We start from the raw sequence: 23,483 nt of genomic DNA, 5'->3' as shown, positions 1-23,483 counted from the left end.
TTAGGAGGCTATAGCAATAATCCACATGGCTCAGGCTACAGTGTGGAGGAAGGGGTGGAGAAAGTGAGATGTCATTGCATTCTGGATATATTCTGAATGAAGAGGATTTGATGATGGATTGGACATGCAATATGAAAGAGAAAAGTCAAAGAAAACTCTAAGTATTTTGCCTGAGCATCCAGAACAATAAATGTGCTGTTTACTGTGAACTTCTCATTATAGTAGAAGGTTTGGGAGAGAATATCAAGAGTTTGGTTTTGAACTATTTGGTTTTGGACTTTACATGGTAAAGATGTTGAGTAGACAGGCGTATATGGGGTTCTGGGGACATACATGGATTAGATTTATAAATTTGGGAATCGTCGACAAATAGATGACATTTAAAACTATGGGATTTGATGAAATCATCCAGGGAGCCTTTGGACACAGAAAAGATGGGAAGAGAAGGGAAGAAAAGATAAGGGAAGTTTGAGGATTGAGCCCTCGAGCACTTCAACATTTAGAGGTCAGGTCGATGAGAAGAAACTAGCAAAGGAGATTAAGAAGGAGCAGCCAAAAAAAAGAAAAAAAAATGAAGGAGCAGCCAATGACAAGGAAGATGGAGAAAAATTAGGAGAGTGTGGAATCCCAGAAGCCAAGTGAAGCAAGTGTTTTAAGGAAGAATGATCAATTATGTCACATGCTGAAAGATGAGGTAAATGGTGACTTCTCATTTAACAAAGTCTTTAGTGATATGGAGGATACTAGTGATCTTCACTAGATAGTTTTGGTGGAGAAATGGGGATAAATTTTGATTGAAGCAGATTTAAGAGAGCATGGGAGAAGAGCTGGAGGTAGGGAGCATGGATAATTCTTTTGAGAAGTTCTGTTGCAGAAAGTAGCAGAGAAATAGGGCTGTAGCAAGAGGAAAATATGTGTTTAGAGATTTGTGTCTGTTTTGTTTTTCCTTTTAAGATGAGCGAAGTTACATGTTTGTGTGCTTTTAAGTAGCTCTCTGCAAGAAACAACTCTTTGCAGGAACCAGCACTTTGCAGAAGGCCTTTTGCCTTGTCACTTCAGTGAAGCTATATTTTAACTAACTTTTACACCAGATGCCCCCATGCTTAACTAACCTCCAGCCCAATCACACCTTTGAAATCTACTGATCACACAATGCCCTGCCTAATCTGTTGATTCTTTCCTTAAAGAAGCAGAAATGAAGAATAAGTAATTAACGGATGACAAGATCCTTTCCCCAGCCTTCCTTTCAGTAATCCCACGAGCAAACTACATGAACAAGATAGCATCTAAAGGAAGATCACAAGAGTCAGTAAGTCTGCACGTAATGGAAAATGACTAGGAATCTGACCCGCTACCTTAATGATTAACTGAGATCGTTTCCCCTTTTATCCCTTTAAAAACTTTCATGGCCAAGCAGAATCTTCGGAGTTGGTTCTGGGACACAAGTCCTCCTTCTCTCCAGGTTGCAAGTCTCCTGAATAAAGCAACCTTTTCTTTTCTAACCAACACTTGTCTTTCAAGTATTAGCTTTCAAGTGGTGAATAGCCGAACCTGAGTTTGGTAACATGCTGATAAAAACGATTATAACAGATATAGACAAGCTGATGTTTCAGGAGACTAAGAGAGCAATCACTTCAACAATGTCCTCAAACAGATGAGTAGGACTGGCATTTAGTATATAAGTGGAGGTACTGGACTTAGATAAAAGCACAGAAATTCATCTATGATAATAGGAAAAGAGGCAGAATGACTATGGGTGCAGGGAGGTAGATTGATGAAGCTTAAGTTTGTAGGAGTTCTTTTTCAGTTTCCAGTGAAATCAGCTCAGGGCAATCATCTTAGAGTCAGGCAAGAGGAATCAGAACAGTCATGGCCTTAGGCAACTAACAACTTAGCTCTGAAGTAAATAAACAAAAATTGATAGCCTTACAAAGAGAAACTGATAAATCCACAAAGTAGAGGACTATAATATTGTGATATAATAAGAAGCAGTATATTTGGACTTTGTCCCTGTTTTCTGGGAGAAAGCTCCTTAAACTCTCAGAATTTCCTGAGTGATAAAGGTAAAAAGAATGTTTTTAGTTATTCATAACATGTCCCTTTCAACCACATGAGTTTATGTTAATGAGGTGAGTTTTGGAAAGCCCCCAAGGACAGGAGCTGGTTGCCAGGGGAACCAACCATGTAATTAAAGCATTGGAACTTTCAGCCACTTCCCACCTCTGAAAAAGGGAGAGAGGTTGGAATTTGAATTAATTGCTAATGGCCACTGAGTTAATCAATCATGCCTACATAATGAAGCCTCCATGAAAAATCCTAACAGGAGGGGTTCAGAGAGCTTCTGGGTCAGTGAACACTTTGAAGTGCTAGAAGGGTGGTGCACCTGGAGAGGGCACAGAAGTTCTGCAACTCTTCTCCATGCCTTCCTATAGTGTTAAGCCTTACAGTTGGCTTTTTTTTCTTTTTTGTAATGCAAGAGTATGACTTAAGCTTTGACTGTCAAGGCATTCACTTCAACCATGTTTGGATCAAATAAACACATTGCCAGGCACATGATTAGATAAAGAGGCAGGCTGAATCAGGCTGTCTCCCCACACTAAGGCTCCTTTGTTTTAGAGATCTTGATTGATTTCAATAATTGACCATTTGGGCCACTTGTTTAAGAATTTAAAATTTGAGTTCAATGTCTGTTCTCCTAAAAAGCAACAGATACTGATGACTGATGGTATTATTGGCAAGATCATATATAACTGTTGTTGAACATAAAAAAACATGGAAATCCACCCAAGTCATTTTACAAAGTTAAATGAACTCGGGTAACAAAACTGGACAAAGAAAGCTCACAAACAGTCCAGTCTGTGGAAAACTAATCCAATCTCACAAACATAGGTAAATTTTTAAAAGAAAATATTAGCAACATAGAATCGAGCTGTGTATTTAAGGACTAATACATCATTATCAAATAAGGTTTACCCCACAAATGCAGAAATAGTTCAACATCAGAAAATGTATTTTAAAACCGTCTATTAAAAACTCTAATGGCTCTTCCTTAACCTAATTAAGGGTATTTACCAGAAACCGACAGAAACATACTTAATAAAAAAACTTTAAACATTAGAAGCACTCCCAATAAAGTCTGAAAAAAGACAATAATTGTTTTCAAATTGTGATACAGTCAAATATTCAGCTCCTACTGATTAGTTTTCACAAAATGGTACAAATAGAAAAGAAAGCGATCACACATTATATGTAGAGAGCAAAATTATCTACCTAGAAATCCAACATGATCCATCACAAAACTATTAGATATTTCTATAAGGTTATTATCAATTTACAGAAAGCAATATTTTGCTCTACCTATATATGTATGTATATATATGATTTTTGTCTGAGAACAAAATATTTCTATTTATAATATCAACAAAATTTATAAAGTACTGAGGAAATTACTTAACAAGAAATGTGCAAGACCTTTTAAAAAGGCAATGAAACTTTACAGAAAGACATAAAAAGAAAAGTAGATATAGCATGTTCAAAGAAAGAAGGATTCAATATTGAAAGTATGAGAATGGTGCATCAGATTTCCCCAAAACACCATGAAATGCTAGATAATATATATCAAATACCCTTTTACAAGTATGCCATGCTTAAAGGAAAATAAAGCAGATCCAAAGGGGGCAAAATGAAGAGATCATCAGATACTAGAGGTCAGCATGCTCTGAAGTCACAGCTACCCTCAGGACATTTGTTGACTTCAATTGCCCAAAAGTTTATACCTTACTGGAATGAAAAAAACCCAAGAGACAAAAAGCCTTGGGCCCACTAAACGTCAAGGACTAGCACTGAACCTCTTCACAAAATCAGAACTGTCCAAGGCCTACAGTTCAGAGAAAGGAAAAGAAAAATCCATCTGATCTCAAAGGAAAATGACAAGGTACATTTTTGTCTTGCCCTAGACTCTCAATGAAAAGAAGAAAAAATGCTATGGATAATTCATCATTACACAAGAGCCCCTATGCTTGCAAGAAACTGCAGAATTAGACTGGTTCCCCAGAAATTGTAATTGTTGAATGACACATGTAATATAAATGCTTAAAATATATGAAAATATAAAATCAAAACCATGAGGAAGAGAATATATAGAAGAAAAGTAAGATCTAGAGGAGAGGGAAAATAACAAGTTCTAGAAATAAAACAATATAATCAATTATATTAAGATCTTAAAAAAAAATCTTAAAACAGCCAGAGAGAAAATACAGATTACTTACAAAAGGAACAACAATGAGACAGATGGTAGACTTCTCAAGAGCAACAACAGAAGCCAGAAGACAGTGGAATAATATCTACAGAATGCTGAGAAAAAAATAATTGTCAGTATAGAATTCCATACCCAGTTAAATCATCAGGCAAGAATGAAGATGAAACAAGGTTATATTGCAACAACAGAAATATAAATGAAGAGTATTTACTAACAATAGGTCTTGCTTAATGTATTTCATGATAAATAAAATGATCGCAGTATGAAGGTATGATGGAAGATGAATAGTGTGCAAATAAAACGATATTCATGTGAATAAATCTACAACCGAATATTGCCATTTTTTAAAACAAAAATAATGCCCATTTTGGGAGGTTAAAAGAAAACAGAATTAAAATATTAGTCAACAATAACATATTAAATAGGAAAGATTAACCAAAGTTAAAACATTCTAAGATTCTTTATATTGTCCTGGGAGAAGGGAGACATTAACTATAGCCTTTCTTAAGTATGTACTTGTTAAGTGACACAAACAATAATGATAATGATTAAATGACCAAAACAGGCAGAAATACTCTCAAAATATTTAAACTCACCAGTAATCACAGCAATATGTTATTCAATTTTTTATCTACAAATTTACAGATATTTTTAAGTGATGATATCTAGTGTTGGTCAAAGTGTAGAAAAAGAGTAAGTCATACACTGCTGGTACACGCCTGACAAGAATTTTGTGAAAATAAAACATGTATTTGACATAGAGATGAAAATGTCACCTCTCTCTATAAACCTCAATTCACTGCCACAGCAGCCACCAATTTATTTCAAGGTAGATACAGTCCTTGATATCTGTGTTTTTTAACTTGTTGGCCTTGAAATCCTAGGGATGAGAGTGAGGCATATAGTTTATTACAAGACCTCTACAAAGTAGTATGCAGACCAAATATTATATGTGGCTTGAATAACTATGTTTTATTATTAATAAAAACAATATCTAGTAAAATATTTAATTTCCATTAAAAATGTATATTTTTCCTAACATCATTATAATTTAAGAAACTACAAAACTGCATTTGCATTAAGATGAATAAAATGCATGTGATAAAAAATTAAAGATAACCAGTAAAAGCATACAAATAGTGTTTACCTTCCAAACTAAACAAGGGAGGAAGTGGAGTTTAAAAAAAACAAAAAACAAAAAAACTGTACCCATCCTGATTAAGGAAAGATTTTAAAAGGAAGCAAAGAAGATCAACAGAGTAATCCAAAAGCATAAAATAGGAGAGAAATAAATCCAAGCATACTGGCAATAACAATTAAATTTTAAAAATAAATTCTCAGATAATATCATATTACAGTAGTTACCAAACATGGCTGAACATTTATTTGAACAACCTAGGGAAATTCAAAAAATAATATCTCTGTCCCGTGTCCATAGATTGTGATTTAATTGGTCTGGGATGTGGCCTGGGATCTGGAATTTTTAAAAGGACTCCTGCTGTTTCCAAAGTGCATATAAATTTAGAAATAGGGACTTCTCTGGTGGTCCTGTGGTTAAGACTCCATGCTCCCAATGCAAGGGGCCTGGGTTCCATCCCTGGTCAGGGAACTAGATCCTGCATGCTGCAACTAAGAGCCTGCATGCCACAACTAGAAGATTCCACATGCTGCAACTAAAGATCCTGTATGCCACAATGAAGATCCCGTGTGCTGCAATTAAGACCCAGTGCAACCAAATAAATATAAATACTTTTCTAAAAGTTTAGAAATAATTTCTATATATTTTTCCAAAGTGATTATGCCAATTGATACTGACATCAGTAAGGTACAGTACACTTAAAAAAACAGATCTACTCACATACAATTCATATACCTACAGTTCATTCATTTAGAGTACATACAATTCAACAGTTTTTAGTATATTCATAGAATTGTACAATAATCACCACAATCAAATTTTATAACATTTTTATCACCTCAAAAAGAAACCCCATACCTATTGGCAGTCATTTTCAATTTCCCCATTTTCATTTTCCAATCCACCCTCACCTCCCAGCTCCCACCTCAGTGCTAGGCAACCACTAATCTACTTCCTGTCTCTATGGATTTGTCTATTGTGGACATTTCATATAAATGGAATTATACAATATGTAGTCTTTGTGTCTGGCTTCGTTCATTTAGCATGTTTTCAAGGTTCATCCGTATTGTAGTATGTATCAGAACTTCATTCTTTTTTATTGCTGACTAATATTCCATTGTAAGGATATACCAATTTTACTCACCTATTCATCAGCTGATAGACATTTGGGTCATTCCACTTTTTGGCTTTTATGAATAATGAGGTATATAGCACTTCTGCATTTAAAAGTTGTAAACACTTGGTACTGTCATACTTCTCAATTTTTGCCAATCTAGGGCGTGTGAAATAATTATCTCACTGTGGTTTTAATTTGCATTTCCTGATTGCTAGTGAGGTTGAACAGTTTTTCATGATTATTGGCTATTTGCATTTCCTTTTCCTTGAACTGCCTATAAATGTCTTTTACCCAATTTTCCAAAAAGGTTATTTACCTCTATAGGAGCTTTTTATATTCTAGATACTAACTTAATTCTTGTCAATATGCATTGCAATTATCTTCACCCAATTCACGGCTTGTCATTTACTTTCTTTATGACGTCTTTTTATAGAGAGAATAATTTTCATGCAAATTTATCAACCTTAGAATAATTATTTTTAAAAAGAACAGAACCTTTAGAAATGTTCAATTTAGTTCTCTTTCACATCTGTTCCTTTATAAAAATCTTTTATTGCTTTTCATTTTTGTAATTTAGTTTATTTCTTTAAGTATTTCACCAATAGTTTATATTTACATTTAAAAATTCCAATATGTTAAATCTTTTACCATGCGATCTGTTGTTTCCTTAGATTACTTATCAACTCACCTGTGACCTGTTTCCTCGTGGGTTTGATGATCTTTGTGAGCTCATCTTTTGTTGATTAATTTGTGAGAATTCTAAAAGCCCTCTTACTTTCCTCCAGAGAGAATTTGCATTTGCTTCGGCCAGGATTCAGAGGGCACCACCTTAGAGAATAAAATTTCAACTCCTTTTTTTCTATTCTTTAACTATCCTTATTTCTTATTACTCTATCATTCACTTTTCTTTAGATATAATGTTTTTCTGTTCCTCCTACAAAGTTAATGCCCAGCCCAAGTCCTTTACACCTACTATTCCAACTGCCTGGAATACTGTTCCTCCAAATACTGGCCTGATTCATGCCCCTACTTTGGTAAAGTCTTTGTTCAAATATTACTTTCTTAGAGAGGTTTCTACAAAATCTACCTATCTAAAATAACCTACCCCCCCATTCCCCATTTAGTTCTTTCTCTGCCTATTCTACTTCACCTTTATTCATACTGTTTATTGCTACCTGCAATTTTTATATTTATTAAATAAATAAATATATGCACATAAATATGCACACACATACACATATATTTTTGTTTCCTTATTTATTTTGTATTTCTCCCACAAGAATGTAAATTTCACCAAAATAGGAACCTTGTTTAGATCATTATTTCTCCAATGCCTACTACAGTCATTGGCATAGAATAGGCCCCTCAATAAATGAATATATTTTGAATAAATGAGTACATTTTAAAGAATGGAGACAAATGATATAAATCTAAATATAAAAAAAAATCTGGAAAGGAAATGACTCCCAAGTTTACATAAAAGGGTTGTTACAGGGGGAAAGAGAAGTGAAGGGGCAAGAGACAATTATATTCCAGCGACTTGAAGAGTCCAAAGACTAAAGTCATCATTTAGATGGGAAAATCAAGACAGAAGGAAGACAGGCAATTATATTTGAAGGCTGGAGAAGATAAATGTGCCCAATGAAACCATCCATGTCTACTTCCAGTAATTTGAAACTATTCCTTGGAGAATAATAAGAAATTCAGTTAATCACTTAAAAACAACATTGAAATAACAGAAAAGAAAACAGCCATTCCAAAGGTAGATCCTGAAATACTAGGGGTAGATATCCTTACCTAGTGACACCAAGTTACTATAGTTCTCCAACATCACATCTCTATATAAATCCCTTTGAGCAGAGTCCAGGCATTCCCACTCTTCCTGAGAGAAGTCAATGGCAACATCCCTGAACATCACTGATCTCTGAAACACAAACATAATACTAGTTGTGGAAATAAAGAAAATATTTTTTCAATGGAAGGGGAGATGATAGAGAGCTCTCCACGAAGAAGGCAACAGAGCAAATAGGCTGGGAAGCCTCTTACATGGATAAGACACTAAAGAAATTGGTGCTTCTGAAGTTCCTTTTTATGCCTGTTGCTGTAGATATTTCCTGCATATAGAATATCTCATTTTACACATAAATCTGAGAATTAATAAAGTAAATGCAATGTCCCAATTGAAAGAAATAGCATACACAAGCACCCTGTACAATAGGTGTCTTACATTTCATGCATTCTCAACAAATGCAAGTTTCTCTTCTTCTCTATTTAAGAAAGAAAAAATTTGGTATCGTTTTCTGTAAAACCTTATAAAATCTCTATCTTATAAGATTTGCATAAAATTAAAGAATTTATTGAAACCTCAGGTTCACCATTATATCAGAATATTACATAAGCATTTTCCTGGTTACCAATAATTTAGTAAATATTTTTAACAGACTGTAGAATAGCTCCATATAATGAATATATCTGACTTAATAAGTGTGCATCATTGAACACTTTAGGTTACATAAAAACCTTGTAAGCATTTTTTAATTTTGGGAGTTTATAATTCTCAACGGCATCATCACGTGAATAATGATCTTTCTTGTTACTATTAATCACTTAAAAACTTACCTTTTCTTTATTCTAAGCAACATAAAGGTAGAAAAGATAATCTAAACTTACACATTCAAGATTAGCACAAAATGTTGAATCTCAAAATGATCCATGTTACTGGTATTCGTCAATCACGGATTCCCAGGGAAGATCCCTGATCTCTCTGTATTCAATCCCTAATATGTTCCTTATCTTAAAAGCTCACAAAGCACGAGGTTTGCCATGTATGGACACTAAGCCCAGTCAAGACCAAATCCTATCTTGTCTAACCAGGAAATGTAGGTCTAAAGAGAAAGTCAAAGTTTTCTCATGGGTGGTATGTACAAATCTTAAAAAATCAGGGACTCTGCTTTTGTTATATCAGTGTTCCCAGTCAAAGATGCTCATTGGACTTTTGCATAAGTATGTGAATATAGGTTAGATTAGAAAGACATACTTAGGGAAGACACTATCACTTATAAGACTGGAAAAAACTGGAAAGCACACTCATGAATGGGGTGAGTCAGGAAGGAACTTTTAGGAATAAGGAATGCAAACATGCACGTATTCTGTAAAAAAGTGATTATTTAAAGAGGGCACAAGGAAACACTGATTTACCTGAGCCATGGTTTTTACAGCTGCAAGAAATGATCAATCATCTTCTGGGTTCCTATCTTAGAGAAGCACAGAGTCTGGAAAAGGCAGTACTGGGGAGGAGAAACAGAACCATGAGACCATGCTTTTTGCAAACCTCCAAATGGGTAAGTTAGAGTTATCTTTGTTGTTCTCCTCTTCCTGTCTCTTTCTCCCATCCCCAAAATATACACTAAGCAGGGGAGATACAGGTGGTGATTCTTACCCTGGTCAAACTCAATGCTCTCTCTATATACAAAGAGGAAACATTTACAACGTCTTTACTGTTTCTGAAATGAAACTTATAGGTAATAAAACACACATATACATTATATCAAAAACAGAGATAATGACCAACTGTTAAACTTTAATATGTTAATAACCATATACAACTACATAGAAGGCTCAAATAGTTAAATACTTAGGCTTACAACTACTTAAAATGAACACATTTAGATTTTTAAGATTACAATATTTAACTTAATATGGTTGACATCTTTTATTTATAGTTGACATTTTAAAAAAAGGCCATATATGTATGTATGTGTGTGTATGTGTGTGTAGAATCAATGAAATGCATTACTACAAATGAAGACTTCTACAAGTATGTGATACTAGCAAGTCTTATCACAAGCAGTGTTGCCATCAGTGCTGTAACTTTTTTAAATGGTTTAAAAAAACTCAGTAAATTTCTGAATAAAACAAAGTACAATCTTTTCTCAATCAAACTATGGTAGCATTCCTGGAAGATTTAGCTGACAGTAAAACCATGAATAGTAAAATAGATAAGTGCAGCAATTCAAAAAAAAATCAGGCAAAAAATGCTTTACGTGAGAGATGCCAGACCCAGATAATTATAAACACATTTTACCCCCAGCTATGGTCCTCATTTTGCAGGTCACAGACAATTTCTTTGTTGTGCACTTCAGGACATCTAGAAGTTGGCAAACTACTGCCCACCAATTATTTTTAAAAATAAAGCTTTACTGGAACACATCTATATTCATTCACTTATATACTGTCTTTGGCTACTTTCACACTATAATGGCAGAGTTGAACAGCTGCAAGAGAGACCATATGGCCCATAAAGCCTAAAATATGTACTGTCTAGCCCTTTACAGAAAAGCTTTCTAAGCTGTGATCTAGATCCATGGTTTGCTTCAGTCCTTCAAAAGCCAGAAGCCTTCACCCTCAACCCAGTTATTTAAACATTCAAAAGAACCCAGTTATATTTCGAAAACATCCCTAGGGAAAGTCACTGCCCCTACAGAGAATCACTGATATAGGTGATCAATAAATATTTAATTAGAAATTCCACTTCTTCCAGCTACGATAACTGTGCCCATCGTAACGATAAACAAAGAATTCAGATAAGATGTAAATTCAGAATTAAAAAAAAAATCATCACAGAGCTGAAGACACAAATACATTTAAATGAATTAAACTCCAAAAAGTGCCAAGTTCTTCATAAAAGACATGTATATGGATGCTCCCATCCCTGGCAGGGCTTAAACTAAATTTTACTTAACTTAAAGGTAAACAGTCCAACTATTCCAATAAAAAGACAATGTCAAGGCAAGATAAAAAAGCAAATTCCAATTGTATGCTCTTTACAAGAAATGCACTTTAAACATAAACAGATGGGTTAAAAGTTAAATGGAGAAAGCAAGAAACTAATACAACATTGTAAAGCAACTATACTCCAATAAAGATTAGAAAAAAGTTAAATGCAGAAATATACACCATACAAACACTAAGCATAAGAAAGCTTGTGTACCTGTATTAATATAAGGCAAAATAGACAAAGAGTAACACTGGCAATAAATGATAAATTCATCAAGAAAACACAGCAATCCTAAATGTGTAAAGATATAACAAAAGAGTATCAACATATATAAAGTAAAACTTGAAAGAACTAAAGGAAAAAAGAGACAAATCCACAATCAGATTTGGAAGTTTTAACATCTTTCTCTCAGTAATTGATACAACAAGTAGATTCTTAAAAATCAGTAACAATATAGAGGATTTATACAACACTATCAAGTACCATGATATAACTGATACCATATCCAACTCTCAAGAATACCACACTCAACTGTCAAGAGCTGAGCTGTGCTAGATAGAGCTGAGCTGCTGGTTGTCAGAAAAGCTGACGAAGACAAGACAACAGCCAAATGACAGTACCAGTCAAGCCTTTAATGTTTAATTACTTACTAATCAGCTAGTATAAGCAAGAGGCTAACCCAGAGACAGTGCTGACTCCCCCACTGTTCCATTTTCCCCCATGGAACAGCACCTAGAGAAGGTCTACTGGATAAACACAGGTTTATGGAACCATCTCACTGCCAAGGGAGTACCAAACAAAAGACCCCTCCCACTTCATGGAGAGAGAGATGGGGGAAGGGCTAGTAGAAAAGTATTGAGTACTGAGTCACAGTGGAGAAAAAGTATCTTCAAGGTTTGCCTCCATATACATGATAAGGAAGTCGGTGCCTGATAAAGAGGTATCGTAATGGAGGCACTTGGGGTAGGAAGGCAGATGTGCATAAGAGCATGGCTGGCTGGGAGGCCTGAGTCCTTGGACTGCAACTCCTTAGGATACTGCAATGCATGGCTAGGCACTAAGTCAGGTGTGGGAAAGAAACAAAGTACCAAAAATATTTTAAATTTGAATCATTCAGAGTATATTTTCTGGTCTTTTTCCACACACTATTAAATTAGAAATAACAGTAAGAGGTCTAGTAGTACCTCCAAATATTTGCAAATTAAACACACTTCTAAATAACTCATAAGAAGAAATCACAAAAGACATTAAAAAATATGCTGAACTGAATGACAATAAAAACACAACTTACCAAATTTTGTGGGCTGCAGCAAAAACAGTATTTAAAGGAAAATTTATAGCTTTAAATGTAGGAAAAAAGGAATGTGTACCATCAGTTCCCACCTTAAGGAGTTGGCTAAAGAACAAATGAAGCCCAAAGTAAGAGGAAAAGAAATAATAGAAATAAACACAAAATCCACAATTGATCCAAAATGGATTTTAACAGAGAATCAACAAAGCAAAAAACTTGTTCTTTCAAAAGACTAATAGAGTTGATAAGCTCCTAGCAAGTCTATGAAGAAAAAAAATTACCAATATGGAGAAGAGAATACTGATCTTACAGGCATTAAAAGGATAATGCAACCCTATGCCAATAAATTTGACAATATGAACGATATGGACAAATTCCTTAAAACACAAATTATCAAAAGTCACACAAGAAGAAATAGAAAATATAAACTGCCCCATAGATATTACAGAAATCGAATTTTTAGTAAAACAAAATAAAACACCCTGTCTACAGAGAAGACCCAGATGGCTTCACCAGTAAGTTCTACCAGGCAGATATAACACTATTCCTTCACAAACTTTTTCAGAAAATAAGAAAAGGAGTAGACAATCTCTTTTACATTTTGAGGCAAAAAACCCATAATATCAGAACCTGACAAAAATATTGCAAGAAAAAAATTTTAGCTCAATATCTCTCGTGAACACACACAAAATATTATAAGGTGGTATCAAATAGAATCCATTTGACTTTGGAACTGTGAGTATGTTTTGTATAACTGTAAGACAAAATTAAATCAAACTGGAAAAAAATCCCTAAGAACCGAAAGCAAAGTGAAACAAACTTACCTGTTCAAAATACTAGCAGGGTAAACACAGAAAGGAAGTGGTTATTTCAAGGAATTTTCAAATACGTACATTTGACATTAGATTCCTAGTGCAATATAACCTACAGACCAAATAACTAATAACAGATAACCAAATAGCTGTTTTTCAGTAACTATACTATTATTAATATTAATAATAAATTTATTAAATGTTAAAAGTTTTATAAAATAAATTATTAATAATATTGGCATTGTTATTCTAAAACAGACAATTCTGAAATGATTACACACACATACATCAATGAGAATAAAGCAAGTATGTAATTATCTTAACGTTATTAAGAATAAAGATTTTCAGAGTACAAAAAGAAATACAAATGTAAAAATCAAGAAAAACTCTATAACCTTTAAATTCAATTGGAAATATCATTATAAACTCAGGATGTATTTTTCTCCTTCTAAAAAATACATATTTAACCAACTCTGTAAAGACCTACAAGCAATAACAACCAGAAGCAATGAGAACTCCAACTATCCTAATTGTGGCTTCTTAAAACCACTTCTCACTAAAAGGAACCAGGGCTCCACAGAGAAGTGGTTGATTTCATGTTTAACATAGGAAAATGGACAAGATGGGCCTAGAACATCTTGTCACACCAGAAAGTTTGGAATCTACCACAAATTCCAACAGTAATCAAAAGGAATTCAAAAGGAGCCAAATCAGAGGTAGTAAAGAGGATCCCACTGGCAACAGATGGACAGTTTGAGTATTAATAAGAATAACTGCTATAGACTGAAACATACCAAATATATTTGAATCTACAAGTTCATAATGATAATTTAAAAGGAAAACACACGATAAACTTTGGAAGATGCTGAAAAATGAGAGTAAAATCAAGCTTTTATTCTACTTTTTTTGCATAAGCTATACTTCAGAGTAACCAAGACATTGATGAGAGGATGGCTCTCCCTTTACAGAAGTATCCCAGCTAATAAATGCAGAAGAAATGATAGAATTAAATAATATTTTGTGACTTCTGATAAAATAATGGATTCCAAATAAAGATTATCAATCACTGCTAACATCACATAAAGGAAAACAAACAAATATTCACTACTTCATAGATGTATATATGATTATGTATGAAGGATTAGCGTAAAACAAACAAGCAAAAACATAAAAAATCTGAACCTGATCAAGCCTCTACAAATGCCAGTTTACAAGAAATACAGGGTTAAAGGAACATGTTAAATAACACCACATATATGCAATCAACAAAATCCAAAATATGGGTAACTCTGTAAGAAACTCTGTTTCTGGAACAAATAAAACTGAAAGAAAAGAGAAAAAGAAAGATTTAAGAAATATATCTTCTTATTACATTAAATGGACATTCTTTGGATCTTGTTTTTGGACAGGTTTTTTTTTATTGAAGTATAATTGCTTTACAGTGTTGTGTTAGTTTCTGCTGTACAATGTGTTAGTTTCTGCTGTACAATGAAGTGAATTAGCTGTATGTATACCTACATTCCCTCCCTCTTGGACCTCCCTCCCACCCCCCACCCCCACCCCCCATTCCACCCATCTAGGTCATCACAAGCACCGAGCTCATTGTTTGGATCTTGATTCTAACAAACCATAAAAAAATATTTATGGGCAATGGGGAAAACAACACTAACTGGCTATTTTATGACATTAAGAGAGTACTGAGTTCTTTTTAATAGTAATGACATTGTGGTTTTGTTTTTAAAATAAAAAGTCCTTATATTTTAGAAACACCCACTAAAATACTTGTGAATGAAATTATATATCTGGAATTTACTTCAAAATAATCCATGCTTTTTTGGGTTGGGGGAGAGAGTAGTAGAACCATAGATGAAACATGTTTAGCCTTAAACTGATATTTGTTGAAGCTGAGTGATGGGTAGAGTACACAGGGGTGCCTTACACTGTACTTTTAGCTTTGTATATGTTTGAATTTTTCCATAATAAGAAGTAAAAAAGAAAGACTTGAAGGATAGATTCCAAATATGAACTATGATTCATTCCAAAGGAGGGTTTCTGAGTAATTTTTATTTTCTTCCTTATTTGTTTCCTTTTGTATTTTCTAAATCATTCCAACAAACATGTACTATTTTGATGTCATAAAACTAGGAAATAATAGCTTCCTGAAATTTAAAACAAGGGCATGTTATGGTGAAAAAGAGAAATTCTCAATAAATTCAGAGAAAAAAGAATATTTAACAGTATAAAGACAGACTCTAAGACTTTTTTTTGAAAATTTGGGTAATGGAGAAAAAAGTAAGAAAGGGGAAAAATGAGGAAATGGGCCAATTTTATTATTACTCAAGGTTGTGATTTGGGTAGAATTTATGTCAAAAGCATTAAAATAAACTAAAAGTAGGCTACTTCTAGAAATTTGCTCCAAAGATAAACCATAGAAACAATATACACAATTATCAACAAAACACTGGGGAAAAAACCACCAATGCCCACCTGTAGGAGACTGGCTGAATAAAGCAGTATACCCACACAACATAAAATGAAGCTATTAAAAAGAATGAGGAGGATCTCTATAGGCTGCTTATGCAGTGATCTCTGGGATACATTAAATATGTGAGGAAAAAAAAGGAAAGTGCAGAACAGCATACAAGGAATGCTCCTTTTTGACTAAGAATGAAGATGATAAAAAATACATATACAAACACACACACACACACACACACACACACACATATATATATATATATATATATCTCATTTGAAAGAAAAATAGAAGAATAAACCAAAGAGAAGCACAGGTAGTTATCTACAGAGGGAAGAAAAACAAGGTGGAAGAGACAGGAATGGATGCTAGACTTCTCTAAATTCACCTTGATCTACAATTTCTATTTTAGAAATATGTAAATATCTTATTTAATTTTAAAACAAAATTAAATCAAAGTGGTGGGAAAACAATCCCTAAAAGTAGAAAGCAAGGTTAAACAAATGAGCCTGTGTCTCTCAAGTTGATGACTTAACTATATGAAAGATGTTACTATAGGTGACTTTAAAAACACAGTAATTTGATTATAGATCCTTAGTGGGTTATATCCCATTGAACTCCAAGAAGTCTTGGTTGTTTTCTATATTCATAAGATTAGTAAAAACTTTGGTATTGTTATTTTGAAACTCTTTCTCTCAATCCAAAAGGAAGCAGAAAATATGGAAAAAGAAACAAAGAAGAGATGGAACAAATATAAATGGAAAGATGACAGATTTGACCCAAAGTATACCAATAATCACACTAAATATAAATGGTAAAGACACTCCAATTAAAAGACAGGTATTGTTAAACTGGATAAAAACACAAGATCCAACTAAATGCTGCCTACAAGAAATGTACTTTATCAGAACACAAATAGGTTAAAAGTAAAAGTATAGAAAAAGATATACCATGCTAACACTAATGAAAAGAAAGCTGAAGTGGCTATATTAAATATCAGATAAAGTAAATGTTCAGAGCAAAGAATATTACAAGACCATTTCATAATGATAAAGGAGTCAATTCAACATTAGGACATATAATCTGAAACATTTATGTACCTAATAACAGAGCTTCAAAATAAATGAAGCAGAAACTGATAGAAACTACTGTACAAAGAGAAAGAGGTAAATCCAACAAATTCAATACAGGTACAGAAGATTTAAACACTACCAATCCATCTGACCTAGCAGATATGTATAGAACATTCCACCCAACAGTGGCAGAACACAGTCTTTTCAAGTGCACACCAAACATGTACTAGGATATACCACACATTCTGGGTCATAAAATAAATCTTAATAAATTTAAAAGAATTCAAGTCATACAAAGTATATTCTCTGAATAAAATGGAATGAAAATAGAAATCAGTAGCAGAAAGACCTCTGGAAGATCCTTAAAATGTTTGAAAACTAAATAACATGTTACTAAATAACTCATAAGACAAACAAGAAATAAAAAGGCAAATTAGGAGGTATTTTGAACTGAAGGCAGAATAACTGAAATAAGATTGGCAAGTGATAACTTTTAAGTTGGGCATATGATAGTACAGAGGTACACTTCTGTGTACCTCTGAAAATTAACAAACATTTAAAAAAGTTAAAAAAACAGAATGCTGCTATGTCAGAAATAACACAAAAGAGCTCTTCATTTTTAAATTTATGGAACTCAAATCCATTCTTCCTTAATTTAACCGCTATTTGGAAGCATCTATCACAATTAACTGCACATATTCCTTGCTCTCAATCTACAGAAAATTGCCTTGCCCCTCCATCATTTGAGAAGGCTTACCTAGGAAATTGCAAAAAGAAGCAATGATTCGGGACTTCCCTGGCGGCAGAGTGGTTAAGAATCTGCCTGCCAATGCAGGGGACACGGGTTCGAGCCCTGGTCGGGGAAGATCCCACATGCCGCAGAGCAACTAAGCCTGTGAGCCACAGCTACTGAGCCTGTACTCTAGAGCCGAGCCACAACTACTGAGCCCACATGCCACAACTACTGAAACCTGCACGCCTAGAGCCCTGCTCCGCAATGAGAGAAGCCACTGCAATGAGAAGCCCGTACACCGCAACGAAGAGTAGCCCCCATTCACGGCAACTAGAGAAAGCCCGCGCACAGCAACGAGGACCCAACGCTGCCAAAAATAAAGAAAGAAACAAACAAAAAAAACCCCCAAAAACCCAAAGATTCCTATGTCCTGAAAAAACAAAGGCATTTCACGAAACAAAGAGAAAACATCTACGCACCTTGGAGCTTGCTTCTGATTGTATAACAGCCATTCTTTCTTCCTCTGGGCGCTATTCTCAGGGAAAGAAAAAAGAATCATGAGATACTGGGCCTTTCTTAGGGTATACTCTAAATTAGAACGCCACCAATCTACCCCTCATTTAACATAGAGGAAAGTCAAAAGGAGACTAGAACAGTTCTGCACTTTCTGTATTAGAAAGAAGGGCCAAGTTCACAGTCATCTTGGGCTAGAATTTGCTTCTCAATTCAAGGCTGTCTGCTGGAGATGGAGTCCTGAAGGGGAGTGCTACAGGTTCTCAAGTGTATGGCTGACTCCTCTAGCACACTCTCTGGAAGTATTCCCACTCCTGGAATCCCATTACATTTCCAAGTGACCTGTCTTGAAGGTGCTATCAGCTCTAAAATTCTCATCTCAAGTCCAGATCTGTGCCTTAGAAATAACTAATACTCTTCATTCAGGGGTTCAAATTTCTGACTTCTTCCTCCCTGTCACTTCTCTGCATCCAAAACCCTTAATGCTATAAGGTGAGAGAGCACCAGCAAGCAGCAGGGAAGCTACATCTACAATCCCAGGGCAAACTAAGGATGGATATGAAAAATGAAGCACTACGGGCAATGTGTGAAATGGGGGGTGGGGGGTAGGGGGTGGTAATCACTGTGATCAAAAGAGAAATAAGTCAAGTCCTCAGAGAAGGACAAAGCCACAAGGGATTCTTAATCCATAGTCTGGCTCAGCCACAGAATGAACCCCAGAAATTACCAAAATGCAATTTTACCTCTGTACCCCACTAAACTCCCATAAGATCACAGACTATAAAATATACAAATGACTCACAAAGTGACACACAATCACATTTCCACAGTTACACAGCCAGAGTCACAATCACCAAGTTAATGCTACACTGTCTGACCACCTAGTCTTAAAACCCAATCATACACAGGGCATACACACAATCACTCAAGCATACACAAGCACCCTGTTGGGGACACACACAGCCCAAAATAACCTTTCACAACAGCACTTTTACTCTCTTCATACAGTCATGAAAACGGCACACAGTCATCCAATCAGATAGTCTGAAAAACACAACCAAGTACCAGGTCAAGGAAACAAGCAATCACAAACCTCGTGTCACAGAAACAGTGTCGTAGCACTTCGAACTCACAGGCAAACCCTAGTAACACACATACAAAACCTCAAAGTAACACAAGCACTTCCAAACACCCTGTCACAACAACACTGTCGCACACCTCAGAGTCATAAGCACGCAGTCCACAGGCAATTACACTGTCACATAAGCATATTTCCAGTCAAGGAAGCACGCGGTCACAAACAAAGTCATAGCAGTACTATCACAGCCTCAGAGTCAAAACAACTCACACTCACACAAACGCTTACACACAAAACCACAGTAGCACACGACCATTCGCCCATACAGTCACCAATACCAGGCTGGCTGTCGCGAGCGCGCGTGCGCACACACACACACACACACACACACACACACACACACACAAAACACCAGGAGACACGGCCACCCACGTAATTCCAGTGACGCTTCCTCCGAGCGTTTCCACCCTGGCATTCCGGACATACTCACCTCGACAGACGGTGCAGTTCAGGGTCCAGGACCTGGTGCCCGGGATCCCAGCCCGGTTTCGGGTTCGCCCGCCCTGCAGGAGCCAGGCCAAACTCTCCCTCAGACGCAGCCCTCTCCCCACGCGAGGTCCTCAAGTCGCGCGAACAAACGGAAATGAAGCCGCGTTTGGGACGCGGTGGCTCTGGGAAATGTAGTCCAACTCCGGGCAGGCTGTGGCTGGCCAGCGAGAACGTTAAGAGACCCAGCCCACAAACTCTCCGCTGGTTTCGAGGACCCCCGCTGCTAGAACTAACTCGCCCCAACTGCCGCGCCCCGGGGATTTCTGGGAGAGCCCGCCTGCGCTCAGTGCGCAGGCGTGGGGCGCGCTCGCCTCGGGCAGTTGGCCCCTGAGACAGCGGCGAGTGTTGAGTGGGCTCGGGGTCTTATACACGTCAGGAGAAAGTGGGACCCCCCGGTGGGGCAGGTGCAGGGGACCAGCCTGAGCGTCAGACTGGCATGAGACCCTCTGTGTGCCTTGTTAGGCCCTTTGGTGCTTGTGAATATTTGTGAGACAACGCGAGATATTTTCGGGTGGACTGGGAGTCCCTCAGTGGCCGAGTGTATGGTTATTGCTGCCTGTGCGTGATTCTACATGCTGTCGGGTGTGAGGTTATTCGTACTTGAAGCTGCGCGGTAATAGCATTTTATAACTGTGTGGGATTGTCTGACATATTAAGGGACTTTTACTTTTGTAGTTTGTTTTGTGCCGTAATTGAGTGTGGTTGTGTGACTGGTGATGATTTGTGTCAATATAAAGGTACTTTTCTTGTGCCTATATCTTCAGAATGTTAGGAGTTTGACTAGCAAAAGAGCATATATGTGACTGTGAGAAAACGATGGATGGTCAAATTATTTCTTCCTTGAACACTAACTTGATGATCTGGAAAAGGTTATTCACTTGGCAGATAATTTAGACATGATTTTTCTATTGGATCAAATAAATATATTATGGGGAAGAGCATAAAATCAACATAGTTGGGTTTTGTTTTACTTTTTAAGAAAGATAATTTCAAAGGTAGCCCTAGGGTAACCGCTTTTTCCTCTGCCACAGCCTTTCAAAGTAGACATTCTTTCTTTTCTACTATTAAGGGGATATTATTGGGTAAGTTTGAGAGGCCATCCAACTAATAAAACAATAAAATAACTTTATGCATAAGAAGAGTGAATTTCATTAGAGTCCAGCATTAGTCAGATTTCCTGAATTCTAGATCAAGCCCTTGTCCTCATTTTCTTTTGAACATACCTTGGCTCACAGAGAGCAAAGAACTTAGGGCTGTAGGTCTGTTGGCAAGCCTGGACTTGCCTTCGCTTGCGTCAAGACCTCATGGCCTTTTAAAAAAAAAATAATCACAAACTTGTGAATTTCCAACACAAAGGAGATGGAGCTGTCATTTCACCACTCCTTCGGAGGGGAAAGCTAATAAAGCTTGTCTGATTTTCAGGACCATTTACCAAATACTTTGATCTCTTCCAAATAATGTGAATGGAGTAGCAAGTTTGGTGACCAAGATTGTTGAATGAATGAACCTGTGTGCTTGATCCAGTATAGCTATGTGAAATAAAGATGGTCAAATTGCACTGACTTAGAGGGAGTCGAAGTGTTAAAGTGGAGCAAAAATTTTGTCATTGTATACATGGGAGACGTAGATTGGTTTTTTGTTTTTTGTTTTTTTTTTAAGAGATACACATTCTGGTTTCAAATTGGACAGCATGCATTGATCTCAAGCTATCTCTGTTTGATTCTGGGTTATCTCATTTGGCTTTTGAGTAGTTGTGATGATTTCTTGCAAGAGAAAGGAGGCTATTGTTTAAAGTAAAAAACAGGAATTATTAACCTGAGATGAATAGGTTCCATGTGGGTGGGCTTCTTATTGTATGTTAAACTTGTGACATTTTGTATGTATAGATAAATGTGATTTTTCTTTTCAGAGAAAGTATAGGCAGCTTTATCAGATTGACAGAGGTACTTTGACCCAAAAAAGTGAAGACCTTTAGAAATACAGACTGCAGGAGCTGAGGAGGACTTTTTTTTTTAGCATACCATGCAATATACTTAATATAAAAAATAGTATATATTTTTTGGAAGGATATGGCTCCTGTCAATGGTAACCTTTGAGGCTAGAAGAAAGGACTTACAGTAAAGGGGAAGAAGTGACAAAGAGGACTTTAAGCATTACTGATAATCTATTTTTTCCTTACAAGGAAAACATATTACTCATGTATTTAAATTTTAATTTTAAAATTCAAAAAAAATGGAGACGTTGAAGATTTTGGAACAAGAAAGTGAGTCAAGAATCCTAAACTCTGTGGAAGCAGAAAAAATCCAGAAAAACATGCAAAAGACTGCAGAGAGGAAGGAAACTCAGGCAATAATTTTTCATAGGCCCCAGGTGCCTTATTGTTTATCAGCTGGCAGTTTCAGATTTATGTTATGGCCTATTTTGACCTTGTAGACCCTTAAGGATTAGTTACTGCTTCAACCCAGCAACTAGAGCCCTGTGGTAGTGGTTACCCATGAACAGCACTGGTGAGTATATTCTTTTTCCTGGCATTGGATCATTTTCTTTGAGAATCTTTATCAATGCTGGCCAATGATTTTGACCTTCTGCCAATAGATTGGGGTTTATACCAGCACATATGAGTCAGACATTTAATCAGTGATCTCAGGAAAGTATTTAAGGTACTCTAGTGTTTTTATAATTATTTTTCACTAAGGTTTTATTAAAAAAAATTTAAGCTATAGGAAAAGCAAGAGAATATTATAATGATGTACACTCTATATCCTTTACACACATTCACCAGTTTTTAACATTTTTCACCATTTTCTTAATCTCTGTCTACACCTATTTACATATTTTTGTTTGTTTTTTGCTCTATTTATGAGTAAGTGCAACATTATGAGTATTCATTATCAAGAAAACACGTAAGAAATTTAACATTGATTCATAATATCTAATATATAATCTGTATTTAAATTGCCTTTGTTGTTTCCCTGATATCCTATATGTGCATTTAAAAAAAATTGATACAGGGACTTCCCTGGTGGCGCAGTAGTTAAGAATCTGCTTGCCAATGCAGCGGATGCGGGTTCGAGCCCTGGTCCAGGAAGATCCCACATACCACGGAGCAACTAAGCCCCTGTGCCACAACTACTGAGCCTGCGCTCTAGATCCCGTGAGCCACAACTACCGAGCCCACTCGCTGCAACTACTGAAGCCCGTGCGCCTAGAGCCCGTGCTCTGCAACAAAAGAACCGACCACAGTGAGAAGCCTGCGCACCGCAACAAAGAGTAGCCCTCGCTCACCACAACTAGAGAAAGCCCGCGTGCGGCAACAAAGACCCAGCACAGTCAAAAATAAAATAAATAAATTTATTTTAAAAATTAATACACAATCCAAATCAAGGTCACATATTGCATTGGATGGGCCCTTTTTAAAAAAAACAATATTTATATTTCACAGTTCTGGAGGCTGGGAACTCCAAGATCAAGTTACAGGCAGATTTGGCTCCTGGTGAGAGCCCTTCCTGGGTAACCATCTCACTATTTTCTCACATGGTGGAGAGAGGTCATATCTTTTTAATGTAGAGCAGTATTCTCCTTACCTGTTTTGTGTTTCACAATGACATTTTAAAGAGTCGAAGAATCTAGAACGTTTGTCTTGTACAGTGCCTAACATTCTGGATTTG

The 23,483-nt window shown here is 36.0% G+C and overlaps 1 protein-coding gene across 6 annotated transcripts in view; it reads right to left on the bottom strand.

Annotated features, from left to right (window-relative positions):
• Window positions 1–23,483, bottom strand: part of LOC137215232 (zinc finger protein 420) — a 98,821-nt gene that overhangs the window by 44,892 nt on the left and 30,446 nt on the right. For 2 of the 6 annotated variants that reach the window (XR_010939218.1, XR_010939219.1), the window contains exons 1-4: window positions 19,757–20,076; window positions 18,155–18,205; window positions 9,712–9,800; window positions 8,311–8,437 (exon numbers count right to left, since the gene is read on the bottom strand). The exons of 1 other annotated variant lie outside the window; for it this stretch is intronic. The gene's annotated coding sequence lies outside the window, so the exon portion shown is untranslated. Of the gene's footprint in view, window positions 1–4,268; window positions 4,354–7,201; window positions 7,333–8,310; window positions 8,438–9,711; window positions 9,801–18,154; window positions 18,206–19,756; window positions 20,077–23,483 lie in introns of those variants that run through there. 3 more of the 6 variants (XM_067720134.1, XM_067720136.1, XM_067720135.1) reach the window with 3 other exon arrangements.

Source organism: Pseudorca crassidens, chromosome 20 (genome assembly GCF_039906515.1).
Source record: "Pseudorca crassidens isolate mPseCra1 chromosome 20, mPseCra1.hap1, whole genome shotgun sequence".
Taxonomy (NCBI): domain Eukaryota; kingdom Metazoa; phylum Chordata; class Mammalia; order Artiodactyla; family Delphinidae; genus Pseudorca; species Pseudorca crassidens.
The sequence above is the reverse complement of the archived record's forward strand: the minus strand, read 5'-3'. Positions and strand labels throughout refer to the sequence as shown.